Source organism: Amblyomma maculatum, chromosome 5 (assembly GCF_055883805.1).
Source record: "Amblyomma maculatum isolate TAMU_Amacu chromosome 5, ASM5588380v1, whole genome shotgun sequence".
Classification (NCBI taxonomy): Eukaryota; Metazoa; Arthropoda; class Arachnida; order Ixodida; family Ixodidae; genus Amblyomma; species Amblyomma maculatum.
The window spans coordinates 115,635,092-115,651,776 of record NC_139348.1 but is presented as its reverse complement, the minus strand read 5'-3'; the positions used below and the strand labels follow the sequence as shown (position 1 = coordinate 115,651,776).

The window sequence follows — 16,685 nt, the reverse complement described above, 5'->3', positions numbered from 1 at the left end:
AGATGTATGTACATTCACCTGCATTTCTTGTCTAGAATATGATCACGAAGCGAACATTCAGTGTGCATGTTATGTACTTAAGTATTCATAAGTTTCAAGCAACATAAAAGGAATCATGAAAAATTATTGAACTGCTTTGAAATGGGATTAGAATCAGCAAATTAGAAAACTTAGGGGTCATCTTATTAAATGAAGCTTGCTGATAGCAGACGTTTTGCTAATATGTTTCAATAGAAGCACGATATTTTGCACATACACTTTTCATATCATCAAGCAAGAACATTAGATTTTTACGTTTGTATTAAATGATTAAAAACAACTAAATGTATCTGCGTTCTCGTAACCTTCATGCGATTACCATAAATGTCTCTTTGCTTCTGCGCACTTGCTTTTCCAGCTACGAGATTTCTTCGGCGACTGCCACGTGATCTACATCCTCTACATGACGACTATCGACACGTTTTGCGATGGTGCGGTCAGGCTGTTTGTAAGTCGTTCTAAGTAATATTTACACTGTACTGTTTCAGCCAACCGGGCCTCGTACTTGGCGCTGGTTTAGTGTCGACACGATTTTATAGAAAATATGGATATTTAGGTCTGCTTGACGGAATCTTGGTCTCTGGATGTCGACCTGTGTCTGACCTTTCTTCTTTCTGCCTGCCTTTGTGTCAGCCCATCCAACCAAGTAATTAACTGCGTCCATCTATCGGTATTGCTAAAATGTTAACATCGACCTAATATATTAACACAAGATCACTAAGAGTCCCTTTAGAAAAGACTTCTGTGCAGTTTGAAGTTGCCGGTAAAGCATGACAATAGCCCTGTCAGATTTCAGTGAGTGGGTGCTATAGCCAGACACTGACTGGTGACGTTGTTGTGTGATATTCGAGGCATTATAACGTTACCAATGATGACGATTAGATGGTCAAGATGGTCCAAAGATGTACTGACTGAATTGGCACCAAAGCTACGATAACAGGCGGTCACAATTCGGCTAGCTCTTTCAATATCTGGCGTGAGACTATTGAGCCGGTTAGCCTACGACCTGAATTCAGAATGGTATTCTAGGACCACGATGACATCTTTTTGCCTTAAGTAAAGCGGCGTATTTCATATAAGGCAATGGACATTCACATAATGAGTTAGCCCAAGGCTGTATGCTAAACTGCATTTGATAGATTAGTAAACATTAAATATAGGGAATAGATTACAGATTGCAGCAAATGCGTGTGCAGAAAGCAGGATCCCCGGGAGAAGCCGTATGCCAGCTGGAGCTTATTTAAAAAAAACATGAACACGGAAAAATGTGCACGTGTAGAACTATATTGAAAGCTCATGTGTTTTTTCTTGTAGTCGACACAGAAGTTAATGTCCGTATTCGCACATAAACATCTGAGTATTTCTATGCACAAAATAGCAGCCCTGAGGAGAGTAGTGAAAGTATGGCTGGTGTGCAATATTTTCTGCTTCAGAAAGTAATAACAAACTGCACTAAAGGAGAAACAGATCTTACGCTGATATATTCTGCTGAAGATTAGGGGTGATAAAAAATGCTTGTTTATGCCTTTCTCATTTGTTCAGCATCTTGCTTTTAGTGTCGTGCAAAGTACATACTGACGCGAAATAATTAACTTCGCGAGCAGGCGGTGGTAGATAATTTGGCTCGTTATCATGGGTTGATTCGAAGAAATGACTACTTAAACTTTTTCTAGAAGGCTGGTCCGAAAAATATTTAATGATAGCACCGATTGCGGATACATTGAGGCCGACACGCATATTACATAAGCCGGGCGCCGTGCACATAGGCTAGATAGATTACACGTTTTCCAATTCTAATATTTTGAAAAAAGGAAAAATTAGTTTGTTTTCTATTCTACTGCCAAAGAACATCATGCTGATTCTTCTCTAAATGACCCTCACAGCATCTAGCATAACACAAATTGAAGATTTCCCGATTTTCTGAACAATAAGGGGTGCGCACATGTGACGTCACTACACGGCCGACACTTGCCTTCTTTCCTCTCCCACAGGCCGCCTTTTGGTTTAGCATCTGGTGGTACCTGGTGATGGGTATTCCCGGATGGATGCTGGCGCTTGCTATGTCGACATTCTACTACAAGCTGGCGATGGTTTCGGACAGCTACACTTACTTCTGATGGTATGACAAGCGCGTAAAATAGCAGAGAAGTAAAACAAAGTTATAAAGAAACGTTTCATTTCGATCTGTTCCAAAATCACCTGACTATATTGGGTCTACCAGCTAAAGGAAGCAAAGCTTTTAATATATGCGCCGCGCCATAGTTTAATGGAAACAACTGCTGGCAGTCCCGGACAATAGAGTTTTAGCTTACCGTGATCCGCGATCCGCTACCGAGATCCGCCACCGCGCGTTCCACTACGCATGCCCAAACCCCCCCTTAACGCCGATAGATGGCGTCACATACTGGATGTCGGCACACAAACCTGCCGCGTCGGGACCAATCAGCTTGAGCGCCCCGCCCACGTGAGGTAGGGAGTCACGGTGGCGAATCGCGGGTCACGGTAAGCTAAAACTCTCTAATGTGACTTGTTCTGCAATAATCTTTTACTGCTTCTAAATAAATAGCAGACGCTTCTCTGACGTATGTCTTCGCATTTGACATATATTTCTGCACATTTTACACATTTTACAAAGCATCAGTCGACACATTAGGGTCGGCATTCGAAACTCCCCCCGTCATGGAATAAATTATATCTAACAAGAAAACATGTTGAAATGCTTCCCTAAGCACTGGTGAGTGTTTAGGAATCGTCTCCAGCGATTGTATCAGGGCAAGGGCAGGTGAATTTTTGAAACTGCTGTTAGAATAAATGCCCAAAGAGAAACAAATACTACCTTATGCTGAACGCCTAAATACTTTCTTCGCAGCGAAGACTTCCAATTAAATGAGAGGTTTTTTTAAAAAATGTCCGAAATGTTCCGTCGCGTTAGTGAACGAAGCTGGCTTTTCCGAAACGCTCTCTCTGATTTTTTTCTATGTAAGCAACGGCAAAAGATAGGCAGCTGATAAGCATAAGATAACGCAGCAGCTCACATCATGCACAGCTTTTAAGGCTTGTAAAAAATATGTGGCGTAAATTGTAGATTCAAGTTAACATAGAGCCACCTATGCCTAATAAAATTTAGGAATTGAGATTTGTCACTTTGATCTTTAAGGTAGTATCTTGAGGTCATATTGCACATTGCTGAAACTGGTCCATTGGGAGCAAAGAGGCTGCAAACAGGGCAAAATGATTCTCTTTAGCCGCTTGTTGGTTTAACAAACCTAGACGTACAGTCAGTTTTCTTATTTTTGATGTCGTGTAGCTGACTACCAGAAATAACATATATGCCACCTAGGGCTAAGTGTTTATGCAATATCCGAACACATATCAGAAATATGGTGCAGTTGTCTATAAAGCGTCCCGTTACCAGCATTCTACTGCCACAAGTATTGGCTCCTGCCTTTCAGTGCGGTTTATTAGTGTTTAGGTTAAGCTCAATGGCATAGGAGAGATGGCTATTCGCTCTAGTAATTCGAAAAATGTCATGCAATAAAGTACTCAACTAACGCACAACATGAAAAAACGTTGTGCAAAGTGTTAGGGGCTTCTTAGAATTTGTGCCTGAATCATCAAGAAGAAATGAATATTTCTACTACGTGTGTGTGCAGGGTAGTGCATATTATTTTGCGCAAACTGTTATAGAATAAATGCGCGATGAAAAAAGAATGCTGCCTAAAACAAGATTACAGTTCTCCAACTAACTTGCCTTGTTTTCACTGCTCTAACGCAATCTAGATATTTGACTATTCCTACCTCAATATTTTGTGCATAACTTATTCCTTATGCTCAAGCACGGATATGTCTTGAAAATTTGAAATGAGGCAAAACACTGCCACTGATGATTGAATTTTACTGGGTGTCCAATGCCATTACCTTAGCATATACTTAGATAACCTGATAATCAACATCGCCCTCCTAAACGTTTCGTGTTATCAGCTAACACTGCTGCCTAGGATCGATCTCATCTTGGCGTCTATCGCATTTGTGTACTGTAGCACCAGCAGTACCGAGGTGTGCGTATTACCAGGAAGAGAGAAGCTTTTTCGTGGCCTAAAATATATCTAAAGTGAAGGAAAACATTTATTTCTGTCCAAACAAAGCCTCTTCTACAACCATGCAGATATGTGAAAGGCATGAAACTCTTTGTCTTTTCAACAACCTACTTATATTCAGCATGTACATGAAATGTTTTATTTTTCCCGCCACAGAATTGGAAGGTGCTCCAAGGCCACCCCTACCTGAAATGCGAACAGCATATCGCTTCACTGAATCGACCACCGGATAGTGACATGGACAAATGTGTTCAGTTGGGCATCACAGCGGGTATCGATGACTAGATGAAGGAATGTCTCCCTTATAGAGTCATGACAATCGGCTACGTGAATTTCGTTTCTTTCGAAGCTCTTACCTTGTTGTCATCGACATATATCAGTTATTGTTTCAAGTATTTTAATGATAATTTTTGTTCACCTGACCTGATATATATTCCCTGTTCATATGTATGATGTATGTTTATATCTCAGTTATTTAAATAAATTTTTTTTCGTCGTAAAAAGGCGCTACAAACAAGATGTCTTTTGAAGGCTTTTGGGCATGTTACGGCTTATGTATTCTTTTGTTATTTTGATGGAATTATTCCATTTTATTTCTGCATTTATTCGAGGTGTGATCAGTATCATTGTCATCTTATGTAGCAGCGTCTTGTAGTGTACTTAAATATTGTTAATCAGAAATGCTTCACCACATGTCTTCCTTTCAACATCATACAGATGCAATCTGAGCAGATATTGTCATTTTTCTTGGCAACCCAACCATCTACTGCTATGGTTCAATATTATACATTGGAAGTCACACCCCTGTGACACTGCAAAACAATGTATTTTCCTGTACGCATGACATGTTTGTCATGTGTTGCTTCTAGTACAATTGGCTGTCCCTGGTAAATTTCAATAATTATTTTCTTCTCTAATCCCTCTGTTTCAATGCAATGTTTCACGACTAGATTCAATGCAATCTTCAATTTACCGGTGCCCGAATAATTGAAATCTGGCCTGCTACTCTGCACCGGGGAAGGGGAAGGAGAGAAGAAAGAAGGTCATGATGGGTGACGATGTGGGAGAAGGCATATGAAATATATATACAGACACAGTAGCTTGCTTTACAAGCGTGAATCAAGTCCGCTGGCGCTCAAATAACGGCAAAGAGCACGCACTGCCTGGACGACCTGCCCCTTGTCCTGCCAAGCGCCGCGCAGCAGTTCCTCCGACCGGTGTCAAAGACTGCAGATAACTTACTGCGTTACTTTTCCAAAAGGCAGGTGAACAAATTTCAATTCGGAGCAATAAATCAGTTTTATTACTTTGGCTGTCACTATTTTGAAGGCCGACATCATACATACCATCTTTATTACAGTATATGGCGCAGAAAAGAAGAAACACAACGAGTGGCAAGACGGTTCAACTGCATCGCCTACACTGACCACTCCGCTGGCAAGAATAAATAAAAGCAGTCAACGCTATATTAGGATGTCTTGCCGCAAGACATCAATCCCTGGAGTGATAACGTAATTTTAATGTTGTTGAATTTCGGAAAAATGCAGGATAACTCCTTGTGCACAGTGATTGAGCGGACTTGACATTCTTAATAAATTCTGCTTCGTCTCACATGAAATAATAGTTTTAGCAGATGTGAAAAGTGCAAAATAAATTTTCTTGAATTCTGGTGTCGAAAGTAAATATGTAGCCCCAAATAAGAGCCTAGTATTGCTGGCTGACTCCCCATAAAAATATAAGACCTGCAGTTCAGTTCAATTCATCCTGACTTCCTTAATTGCAGGGGTACTGGTTTGGTAACCTTACAGAATCAGTGTCGTGAACAGGGTTTTTATCGCTGGGAGATTAAGCCAAACTTTTGTTTGCAAATACAGAAATCCCATGGACTTGTGTAGGCCTAGCTTTAAGCCATATATCTGTTAAGCGTAATTTGTTAAAAGTCTTTATTAAAACTATACGGCCAAAGACGTTCGTTTCTAAGCATTGTAACAAGAAGCATTGTAACACAAAAGCTCTTGTCATCAGCTCACTTTCGGCACGCGCTGCACTGGATCTCACTAGAAATATTTGCCAAGGCACCAGTTTTCGGTATGAGCACTCAGCCACCCTTGGTTTAACTAGTTTATTCGCCAACAATCTGGAATCGTTTGGACGAGCTCTGAGCAATACAGGGTGAAAGCTGAGCCCTGAGTGCATCGAGCTCTCCAGTACGAACATATAACCGGACCATGTTGAATTTGTTTGATTTCGAAGCTTTACTAGTTTTCCGGTATGAGCGCTGTAAGGAACACCTGGTATAACATTTCTCATGCAAAGTGTACCTGTATGCAAGCTCTCCTGGGAGATCCTGATTTCTTGATAGGAAATTGTAAGCTTCGCCTAAATAAAATATGCACTCTCTTACAAATGTGTGAAAATGAGTTTTCTCGTAATTTTGGTGCTTATATGTTCATATATATATATATATATATATATATATATATATATATATATATATATATATATATATATATATATATATATATATATATATATATATATATATATTGTCACGAAGACAGGGATTTATGGGTACCGGCAACAGGGGCAGATACACAGAGTCAAGAGAGAGGTTCCCGAAAAACGGTAGCACGAAGACACAAGCTCAAGAGTCCACAGGGGTTAACTAGCCGAAGCGCGCGAGAGTCTCCAACTTCTTTGTCGTTCAAGCGCTACCTCGAACCGTGAGGTGGCATTATTCCCCCCCCTCCTCGAAAAAAAAAACCGCAAGCTCACAGAAAAAAAACTGCTCCGGATGGCAAATATGACTTTCAGTGGGTAAAATACGGCTTCATGCGAAGCACATGCACCAGGTCAGACGAGCACTGACGACTAGAACTCGGTACAGTTCCGTCTGGAATAACTTCGTACGTAACTTCTGAGAGGCGACGCAACACTCTGTAGGGTCCGAAGTAACGATTGAGAAGTTTTTCTGACAGGCCTGGGCGCCGGACAGGTGTCCACACCCAGACTTTGTCACCAGGCTGGAACACGACATAGCGATGGCGGTCGTTATATCGGCGTGCATCTGTTGCTTGCTGTTTTGTAATGTGATTACGGGCGAGTTGGCGAGCTTCCTCAGCGTAGTTGGTGAATTCTTCTGCGTCAGCGGTAAGCAGCTGGTCGTCAGCCGCACATGGCAGCATAGCGTCGAGCATGGTCTGTACATCGCGTCCGTATACTAGGCGAAACGGAGTGAATCGAGTTGTTTATTGGACGGCCGTGTTATATGCAAATGTGACATAAGGCAATATCTCGTCCCATGTTTTATGCCGGACATCGACATACATGGCGAGCATGTCGGCTATTGTTTTGTTTAGTCGCTCAGTAAGGCCATTAGACTGAGGATGGTAAGCAGTAGTCTTTCGGTGATGTGTCTGGCTTAGTTGGAAAACTTCTTCAAGAAGACGCGCTGTAAATGCCTTGCCACGATCAGTAATGACGTATGAAGGGGCGCCATGGCGGAGGACAATCTGCGTCATGAAAAATTGTGCCACTTCGGAGGATGTTGCACGTGGCACCGCCATAGTTTCCGCGTAACGTGTCAGATAATCTGTAGCCACGATAATCCACTTATTGCCAGCTGACGATAGAGGAAAAGGGCCAAGAAAGTCCATACCAATTTGGTCGAATGGTACTAGCGGTGGGGGAATAGGCTGCAGGAAACCCGCTGGCTTCAATGGCGGTGTCTTGCGTCGCTGGCACTCGCGGCAACCTCTAACATATCGATGAACGGTGGCGGTAAGTTTGGGCCAGTAGTAGGCCTGGCGCACTCTGGTAAGAGTGCGTGCAAAGCCCAAGTGTCCAGCGGTGGGTTCATCATGGCAAGCATGAAGGATTTCATCGCGGAGATCTGCAGGGATGACTAGAAGATAGGCTCGGTCACTGTTGCCGGCGCTTTTCTTGTAGAGGATTCCGTCGCGCGTACAGAAGGATGACAAGTTCTTAGCAAACAGTCGAAATACTGTAGAATCGAAACCCTCCAGATGATCGATCACAGTTTTGAGGTCTGGGTCAGCCCGTTGCCGGGCCTTTAAATCAGAGGAACTGATAATGAAAAGAAAATGGGCGTCTTCATCCGTACTGTCATGGGCCAACTCCACGGGTGATCGAGACAGTGTGTCAGCATCTTCATGTTTACGTCCGGATTTATAAACGATAGAGTAATCAAACTCCTGCATACGAAGGCTCCACCGTGCAAGACGTCCTGATGGATCTCGAAGACTAGCTAGCCAACACAAAGCATGATGGTCTGTCACAACTTTAAATTTACGGCCGTAGAGGTAAGGTCGGAATTTCATTGTGGCCCAAACGACAGCGAGACACTCCTTTTCAGAAGTTGAATAGTTTGATTCTACCCGAGAAAGGGTGCGGCTGGCATAAGCGATCACTTTTTCCTCGCCTTGCTGGTGCTGGACCAGAACAGCACCCAGACCGACGTTGCTGGCGTCGGTGTGAAATTCGGTGGCAGCGTCCTCATCGAAGTGTGCAAGAACGGGAGGGTTGTGCAGCCGTTGGCGCAGCTCGGTGAATGCCTCCTGCTGCTCGGAAGACCAGACATACGGGACGTCATCACGTGTCAGGCGCGTCAAAGGTTCTGCAATCTTGGCAAAATCGGCAATGAAACGGCGATAGTACGCGCACAGGCCCAAGAAACGTCGGACTGCTTTCTTCGTGGTAGGGATGGGAAAATTGGCTACAGCGGCTGTTTTCTCAGGGTCAGGCCGGACACCGTCAGCGCTAACCACATGACCGAGAAATTTTAGCTGCTGATATCCAAAGTGACATTTTTCCGGTTTGAGTGCCAAATCGGCCGAGCGAAGAGCGTCCAATACCGTTCGCAGCCGCTTAAGATGTTGGTGAAACGTTAAGGTGTTGGTCAAAGAAAGCTGCGCCACCTCATGCATGGGGTTAAAGAACAGCTTTTTGCTGGTCTTGTACGTAGCCCACCAACTACAGTTACCTCATTTTTAACAGAGGCGGTCACCATGGAAAAGATCCTACACCAGCGCCGCTCGGCGGTCTACGACAGCCCAATCCTCGCTACGACTGCTGCCGAGCCTCTTACAGCTGTTGTAAGAAATACTGAACAGCTCCGAGATCTTATTCGTGCGATTGCGCGAGGAACTGCAGAAGGTTTGTGGCACGTTCCAACCCAGGGGTGATTCTCTCGCACATATGATCCAAGAAGAGATTCAGCAAGTCACGCAGCCATCTCTGCATGTTGCTGAAGCTCAAAGTACCCCTGTTCCTGATTATTCTCGTCCGACTTACGCTGACATTCTCCGACGCCCAGTTCCCGTCCAAGCTCCGTTGTCTACGTTACCACCAACCCAGTGCATGCCCGTCCAGCAGCCAATGCAATACATTCCTGTACAGCAGCCTACGCGGTACGTCCGGCCACCGCGATCAAACTTTCGACGAACGGACGTCTGGCAGGTCCCTCGGAGCCGCCGCCTTTGCTACCACTGTGGGGAACCTGGCCACATTTTCCGGTGGTGCCCTTATCGGGAACTCGGACCGGAGGGTTTTTACACCAACGCACCTAGACGCACGTTCGGACAACTACCTCGTGACAATATAGCATGTAAAGCTTTCGCCGACATGCTGTGACCATTCAAGCAAGCGTTGTTCGGCACGCAATTTCCCGACTGCCGTGCGAACAACGTCTGTCTTAAAGGCAGCCCAAATACGGATACTTCTTTCGTGCTTGAGGTATAACACAATTTAGCCACGCCGTTGAGGCAAGAAATTACGTTGTTCAATTTCGTTCCGTCGGCCTATTTATCGTAAAGCTTCACCCGTTCGTAAGAAGTGAGTCAATCTTCCACATCATGCTGCTCGGTCCCGCTGTATGCACCTGTGTCTCGCTGGTGAGCCGGCGCAGATGACAGCTGGGCCACTTGCATGGCTTGATGTTGGACGTCATCTCGCATAGCAGATGGGAGAAGAGTGCGGCTACAGAGCTCCGGGACCGAAGTTTCTACCCAGCACCTCCACCAAAACTGTCACGAAGACAGGGATTTATGGGTACCGGCAACAGGGGCAGATACACAGAGTCAAGAGAGAGGTTCCCGAGAAACGGTAGCACGAAGACACAAGCTCAAGAGTCCACAGGGGTTAACTAGCCGAAGCGCGCGAGAGTCTCTAACTTCTTTGTCGTTCAAGCGCTACCTCGAACCGTCAGGTGGCAATATATATATATATATATATATATATATATATATATATATGTTATATGTTGTTCATACTTTCTTGATATCAATAGAAACTAGGGTATCGTTTGTAAGCCTCGCATAAATACAATATGCACTCTCTTAGAAATATGTCAAAATGTGTTTTCTCGCAACTTTGGTGCTTATATGTTTAACTTTGTTTTTTATGTTTTCTTGATATCAATAGGAGCAGTAACTGTTTTTGTCTGGTTTTTGTTTTTGATTTTGCATTTTCCTAGAATTGTTCTTTGAGAAAAAAAAGGTGACCACTAAAACTCTAAACTCTTCACTATGTCAAGGCACGATCTTCCCTAAGACAAGGCCATGTTGTTCAGGCGGAATTCTAAGCTTGTAAAATAGTTCCCACCAGACGACGTCCTGTTTTGTACAGCTAGATAACAGCTTAAACCAATTAGGACACGCGAAATTAGCATTAGGCATGGCTTTGCTTGGCGTTGGACATTGAGAGATTGCCACAAATTTCATCAAAGTGCGCATAAAAGTGGAAATATATAGGATGTTAGAGTCCCCATTGCTACCTAATCTTTAATTAGGCTATCAGATAGGTGCTTAATGACGAAAGAAATGCTATGACATCACCCTGAACATTCGCAGGTATGGTTGAGTCACAATTTAGATACTAAAGAGGGAAGTATATGGCACAAGTGTGTTGATTAGTGATGCCTCAGCAGGAAATGACGCACCATATGTGATGGAGGAGGGGCCTTGCTAGAGGCGCAACTTTTGTGCATGCTGTCGTCCTGACTGACTGCTTCTGTGCCTCGACAACAGTTGGCGTCGCTATTGCTATGGCAACAAGTTGAGGCACTAGCAAGAATTCTCCTCGCCTCTGATGATCGTGTGAGTGCATGTGCATTAAAACGGGAGCACTACATCCCATGCCGATGTCAGCTGATTGTGCCCTGGCCGCTGTTCGGAAAAATAGAGGCACGGCCGGTTCCGCTTTCTTTCTACCCAAATTGGATCCTGGTGCGTATACTGCGGGAGCTAAAGTGCTCATTCACTCTGCATTCTGCTCTTCAATTCGTTTTCCAGAATCCTAAGTCATAGCTTACACAGCTCGTTCTCTCGAAAAGCCGCCGCGGCCGTCGTAGTAGTAATTATAGTTATCGCCACCGAGTGTCGGAAATAATGGGGAGCGGCTAAGAAAAATGGTATCATGCTAATTTTTGAATCAAGCGATTGATTGGTGTGTGTCAGGTGATGACAAGTCAGTAAAATCACTTTACATAATTCATTCATGAATTAACAATATGAAAAAGTAAAATTGGGAAACACAGAGAGAAAAAGTGCCGAAATGTTCAAAATGAAAAGTCAATGCTTGATGATGGTAAATAAAAAATAGCGCATCTAATTGATCAAATATTTATTCGAATAATTGAAAAAATGAAACCTTAGTTTTTCTGCATTATTAGGGAACCGCCTTTATTAAGGCGGTTTAAGACGTCGAAATGCTGAGAAGGAAATCTGAGTGCTCAAGAAACATTAGAGGGCATAATTGATGAATGAAAAATTAGAAAAAGAAGAAATCAAAGGTGTGAAAATACAAAAAAAATTAATGCTTCAGGGCTTTAATTAATTGTGTAGAGTGTATACTGATCACATATTTGCGGTAATTGAAAAATGGAGCATTTCAATTAGGATGGTAAAATGGTTTTAAAATACTCATAATGGAAAAACAATGTTTGCTGATGACAAGTATTGGCGTATAAGAACAAATAATTGAATATATACCAAAAGTAAAAACATATGTGTGTGTTTGTGTGTGCGCGCGTGTGTGCGTGTGTGTGTGTGCGCGTGCGTGTGTTTGTATGTCTGAAACGCTATTGCGCCATACTCTTAATAGTGGAGTCCCCTGACATTGCATTAAACAGAAACGTTCACCGGTTCGCATTCACTGCAGAGCTCCCTGGTCACGCCATCTCTAGGCAGAATATAAGAGCAAAAATAAAGAATTAAAAACCTTAAAACAAGATTTGTGACTGTAAAACGTACCCTTAACGGCTGAGTTTAAATGCCGCCCTAAATATAAACTCAGAATTCTAAGCTTTTTTTTTTTTAAGAAATATTTATTGCCTCAGGGCATCAGTAGGATATGAGATGAAGGATGAGTGAATGATTAAATGAATGGAAAAAGGTTGGCTGATTTAATGAAGTCCAGAAGTAAGCGATGATGAGGTCCCTGCGTCTAAGCGACATATGAGGCAGGATTGGTTGCTGAAAGGCCAGCTATGCTCAGGTGCCGGATTCGTGTTGGTTTGAGTGCTGGGCTGTCCCACAGCAAGTGGTGGATATCGGCCTCAACATCTTCGCTTTTACAGTTCGGGCACCCTGGGCGGGGATATAAGTGCTGGAAGTATGACCACGTCCTAGTGACATAAGGTAAGATGGAGTCTAAAGTCAGACTCCGCCCGTTCCACTAATGTAGTGACAGCTGGTGTGAGAGCAACACCAACCCGGATCCTCCTAAGCGCAACCTCCTCTGTACGGGCTATTCTTATCTACAGCGCACGGCATCCGCCGGAGCGTACCAGTTCACGAGGTCTAAACGGGCCTTCAGGATGTGCCCGACAAATACAGCGCCTTTCCTTTCTTGTCACCCAATCGCTAATGGAAGCATTATTAGGGCATGTAAAATGATAAATAGTGATGATGGTAATAGTAACAAATACTACTAAATTATTAATGCATGACAATTAGTAGGATAAGATAATAGAGACTAAAATTGTAAGCATGATAAGTATGAACACATAATATCTAATAAAGAGAAATAAAAATAAAATAAAAACACTGATAAGTTAAAAATTAAACATTACAAAAAACGGCAAGGGGCGCTAATGTTTTCGCACGAATTTTCGCGTTGCCAAAGAATTTGCACCTCGAGCACAACCAGAAGAGAAAAAAAAAGAGGGCGGAGGCATATACGGTAGCATATACTGATGCAGCGTGCGGGCGAGACAACAGTACTACACCTCTTGGTATATTTTCCTCTTCTCCTCTACTCACTCTATTTTTGTTCACATAAATATTCATGCTCGCCCGACTACTGTGCCGAAGTACCCGGGTTCGAACCCGACCTCGGCGGCTGCGTTTCGATGGAGGCGAAATGAAGAGGCGTCCGTGTGCTGTGCGATGTCAGCGCACGTTAAAGATCCCCAGGTGGTCGAAATTACTCCGTAGCCCTCCACTACGGCTCCCCTCTCTCTCTTTCCACTTTAACTCTCACCTTCCTTCCTTCCCTTACGGGGCGGTTGAGGTGTCCACAGAAAACTAGTGAGACAGTTACCGTGCCTTTCCCTCCTTATAAATAAATCGAATATTCATGCAAAATTAATTTCTGAATTCAAATCTCTTCTCCGATTCCCGAATGTGAGTACGTGCCTTCTGTATTTGGGCAACAATAACAGCAGCAACAACAGCAAATGAAACCAGAGTCATAGAGAAGAAAAAGAAGTGAGCCACGTTCCGTTTTCTGCATCAGAGGAACAAGTGGTTTCAGTAGATTCTCAAGGTAAGCAAAGCGAACTCTTTCCTTAGACACCGAAGTGGGATTTCATTATTGGGATGCATGTAAACGCTCCATCGAGATGATAGTGAATTTAGTGTTTGTTCGCTCTAAGGCAGGTTTCGTCCCAAATACACGCCGCCTCACTTAGCGTCACAGTCTGTGTTCTTGGTAATATGCTTGGTAAGTACGAATATAACTAGGCTCAATCCTCAAGACCGTCGTAAAACGGAGGCGGCGCAGCGCTACCATTGGCCCTTTTAAAATAAGTTACATCTTTCCTGAGGTGTGTTTCCTTAAGGTTGCATTATTAATGTCGCTACCATTCGCCCTTTTAAATTCAATTACATCTTTCCTGAGGTGTGTTCCCTTTAGGTTGCATTATTAATGTCGCCGCAACATTAATAATGCAACCTAAAGGGAACACACCACAGGAAAGATGTAATTTATTTTAAAAGGGCCAATGGTAGCGCTGCGCCGCGGCCATTTTTCGACGATCTCGAGGAATAAGCCTATGCCTATGACTGCCGAATAGCCGACGGATACCCATCCCCAGTAGGTGGCCTCTAAAGTGCATCGGTTGCAACCACACTCTACTCGCACTTTCAAGTTTGGTTACCTTTCTTTCCTCTTGGCCAAATAATCGAGTGCCAACCATAGTTATGTTGGAATGTTACTACGCCAGTATGAATGCGGGGTCTACGACCTCGATGATTTTTGACCGCATTAGGCGCCAGCCCTGTAGGCGCTGCAGTCAGCGCTCAGAGCAAACAACCATGAACAGGGCTTCGGAAAGTGCTTGTTCGCAGGCTGCATGTGATTGATCGGCGGGATGTAGTACAACTGCACGAACCCACATGGGATAATAGAGTTCTTAACAACTCTTTATTGAAGGTAGCTTCAAAGTCGAATAGGCTAGCGCTGAATGAGGAACCAAATATTGGAGCGCATATCAACGGAGGCATGATGGTACTTTTTGGTTAAAGCAAACTTTAGATCTATTTCGTTTTGTCTTCCGCCTAATTTTGTAGTTTATAACTCCATGCTATGAGTATGTGTGAAAAAAAAATTACACAATAAGTGAGCAAATAACCGTGTATAAAAGTATATATTAAGATTGCGACCCTCTAACACAGGGGTATAGACGGGAGGCAATATTGCTACCGTATCCTGGAATATTCGTGTCTGTTCCTCAATTATGCTTAATTTGATTTATAGCCTGTAGTCGAGCAACAAGCAGACTGCCTAAATTTCAATGAGCGTATTGAAAAATATCCAAACAGGGACCAGTTCTAAGCTTGAAGGTCATTACTTCCGCCTGCACGAACGCCGCTAAACAGCTACGTAAGCTGTGCAACCTTATTTCGTTATTTATGTGCGCTTGAGGAGCCTATTTCTCAGCGTTCCAATTTTAACACCCCATAATGTAACAATTTTTCACCACTTGCCTGATTGATTAGCTCAAGCCTCCACAGGTGTCCATCATTATCGAAAAGAGTGCCACTATTGGTTACGCTACAGAACAGGTGTGCTTGGCAGTAACCTAATATTGCAAAAAATAGCTACCAGCAATAAGCCAACCTGAAATATTTGCAGCCAGATGTTCATTCACTGCAGCGCAAAATTAAGATGTATTGCTGATATCGGTGGAAAACTTCATTTAGAGGAACATTCCGATTAGAGGGACGCAAAAACTTCGCTCTGCTTTTACCGCCACCTTTAATAATTAAATAATATTAGCTCACAGGAAGAAAGACGCGGCCCATGTCGCACTTGTTCTGTGAACACCTAAACCGCGCCGTAAGAGAAGGGAGGAAGGTGGGAGGGAAAGTGGCCAGAGAGAACCAGGAGCCGCAGTGGAGGGCTGCGGAGTAATTTCGACCACCTGGGGATCTTTGGTTTGGTTTAGAGGTTTAACGTTCCAAAGCTACTCAGGCTATGAGAGACGCAGTAGTGGAGGACTCGGGAAATTTCGACTACCTGGGGTTCTATAACGTGCACTGACATTGCACAGCACACGGGCGTCTAGCTTTTCGCCTCCATCGAAAAGCGGCCGCCGAGGCCGGGATTCGATCCCGCCTCCTTGGGCACAGTAGTCGAGCGCCTTAATCACTGCGCCACCCCGGCGGGGCTGGAGATCGTTAACGCGCGCTGACATTGCACAGCAGACGGACGCCACTTCGTTTCGCCTCCGTCATGATACTGCCGCCAGCGGTCAGGATCAAACCCGGGTACGTCGGCAAAGTAGTCGGGCGGCGTACCACTGCATCACCACGGCGGGGCAAAGTCACCCTTACATTTCACGGTTTTCACATTTTGTTAATAATTGGTGCACAGGAGCGGAAAGGCGCGGTATCGGTTACACTTTCTGTGGATACCTGGCAAGAGCTGTAGGGGAAGGGAGCAATGTGGGAGTGAAGATGGACAAAGTGAGTGAGAGAGAGATAGAAAGAGGAACCGCAGTGGAAGGCAGCGAAGTAATTTCGACCACCTGGGGACCTGTGTACTGACATAGACAGGGGAGGGTGGCTGATCCCGGCCCTGATGGGGCTTGGACAGGTAAGTCACCGCCGCTTTCGGCCGGGGCTAGCCTGCCACCGTATGTTTATCTGTTGAAGGCCGTCATTGCACCCGCCACCGCTTCGATGGTGGACGACGGCTGTTGCGGCGCGTGTCTTTCTCTCCCTCGTTTGTTTATTGTCTATTTTATCTCCTGTACGCAATGAAGTAGCGAAGGTGGCTCAGCTACAGAGCCAGTAGCAGGTCCTC

The 16,685-nt window shown here is 44.1% G+C and overlaps 1 long non-coding RNA gene across 1 annotated transcript; it reads left to right on the top strand.

Annotated features, from left to right (window-relative positions):
* The first annotated feature begins 375 nt into the window (after positions 1-375).
* Positions 376-5,806, top strand: LOC146189279 (uncharacterized). Its single transcript, XR_014707284.1, has 3 exons — positions 376-487; positions 2,031-2,158; positions 4,293-5,806. It is a non-coding gene; the product is annotated as an uncharacterized LOC146189279 (long non-coding RNA).
* Positions 5,807-16,685: the final 10,879 nt, after the last annotated feature.